At 43.4% G+C, this 2,117-nt stretch overlaps 1 pseudogene; it reads left to right on the top strand.

Annotated features, from left to right (window-relative positions):
* Window positions 1-99, top strand: LOC115932217 (uncharacterized; annotated as a pseudogene).
* Window positions 100-2,117: the final 2,018 nt, after the last annotated feature.

The raw sequence follows: 2,117 nt of genomic DNA, 5'->3' as shown, positions 1-2,117 counted from the left end.
TTGGCTACCACATATACTAAAATTTGAACAATTCAGAGAAGATTAGCCAGTCTCCTGTACAAGAATGGCATGCAAATTTGTGAAGCATTCCATATTTTTACATGTAAATAAAAGAAAAAAGCAAATGTACTACATATAGAGAGTAATACTACTGTGTTAAATGCACAGATGAATATAAAAAAGTCTGAGCATGGAAGAATGAATTTAAAAATAAGTGATTACAATAAAAAGACAAAAAAGATCTTTCAGGCAGCAAGAAAAAAAGACTCATCAAATATGGGGGAAGAAGTACACAATTAACGGCAGACTTCTCATCAGAAACAATGGAGACCAGGAGGCAATGGAATGAGATATTTTAAGAGCTGAAAGAAAATTACGGCCATGTGTGGTGGCTCATGCCTGTAATCTCGGCACTTTGGGAAGCCAAGGCAGGTGGACCACTTGAGCTCAGGAGACTAGCCTGGACAACATGGCAAGGCACCATCACTACATAAAAATTTTTAAAAATTAACTAGTTCCAGCCTGGCCAACATGGCAAAACCCTGACTGTAATAAAAATACAAAAAAAATTAGTCGGGCATGGTGGCTAACACCAGTAATCCCAGCACGTTGGGAGGCCGAGGCGAGTGGATCACTTGAAGTCAGGAGTTTGAGACCAGCCTGGCCAACATGGCAAAACCCCGTCTCTACTAAAACTACAAAAGAATTAGCTGGGTGTGGTGGCAGGCGCCTGTAATGCCAGCTACTCGGGAGGCTGAGGTGGGAGAATCACTTGAAGCTGGGAGGCAGAGGTTGCAGTGAGCCAAGATCACACCACTGCACTCCAGCCTGGGCAACAGAGCAAGACTCCATGTCAAAATAAATAACAAGGCTGGGCACGGTGGCTCACGCCTGTAATCCCAGCACTTTGGGAGGCAGAGGCAGGCAGATCATGAGGTCAGGAGATCAAGACCATCCTGGCTAACATGGTGAAAACCTGTCTCTACTAAAAATACAAAAAATTAGCCAGATGTGGTGGCAGGCGCCTGTAGTCCCAGCTACTTGGGAGGCTGAGGCAGGAGAATGGCATGAACCTGGGAGGCAGAGCTTGCAGTGAGCCGAGATCTTGCCACTGCACTCCAGCCTGGGCGACAGAGTGAGACTCTGTCTCTAAATAAATAAATAAATAACAAAATACAAAAAATTAGCTGGGCATGATGGTGCATACCTGTAGTCCCAGCTACTCGGGAGCCGGAGGTATGAGAATCACTTGAACCCGGGAGGCAGAGGTTGCAGTGAGCCAAATTGGCACCACTGCACTCTAGCCTCCAGCCTGGGTGACAGACTGAGACTCTGTCTCAAAAAAAAAAAAAAAAAAAGAAAAGAAAAGAAAGCTTTAAGGGATAAAGCTAAAGCAATGCTTAGAAGAAGATTTGTAGCTTAAATGCCTTTAGTAGAAAGAAAGAAAGGTCTACAATCAATAATCTAGGCTGGGCATGGTGGCTCATGCCTGTAGTCCCAGCACTTTGGGAGGCCGAGGCGGGTGGATCACCTGAGGTCAGGGGTTTGAGACCAGCCAGGCCAACATGACGAAACCCCATCTCTACTAAAAATACAAAAACTAGCTGGGTGTGGTGGCACATGCCTGTAATCCCAGCTACTTGGGAGGCTGAGACAGAGAATCGCTTGAACCTGGGAGGCAGAGGTTGTAGCTGGCCGACATTGTACCACTGCACTCCAGCCTGAGTGACAGAGCAAGACTCTACCTCAAAAAAATAAAAAACAAAATAAAATAAAATCAATAATCCAATCTTTCACTTCAAGAAGCTGGAAAAATAAAAGTAAATCAAACATAAAGTAAATAGAAGAAAGAACATAATAAACGCCAGACTGAAAAATCAACGAAATAGAAAACAAAAATTTTAGAGGCAGGAGAATCGCTTGAACCTGGGAGGCAGAGATTGCAGTGAACCGAGATCTTGCCACTGAACTCCAGCCTGGAGACAGAGTGAGACTCCATCTCAAAAAACAAACAAAAATAATAATAATAGCCAAAAACTTTTCAAATTTGATGAAAAACATTACACATCTAAGAATCTCAATAAACCTCAAATACTTAGACACATCACGGTCAACTT

This window comes from Gorilla gorilla, chromosome 1 (genome assembly GCF_029281585.2).
Source record: "Gorilla gorilla gorilla isolate KB3781 chromosome 1, NHGRI_mGorGor1-v2.1_pri, whole genome shotgun sequence".
Lineage (NCBI taxonomy): Eukaryota > Metazoa > Chordata > Mammalia > Primates > Hominidae > Gorilla > Gorilla gorilla.
The sequence above is the reverse complement of the archived record's forward strand: the minus strand, read 5'-3'. Positions and strand labels throughout refer to the sequence as shown.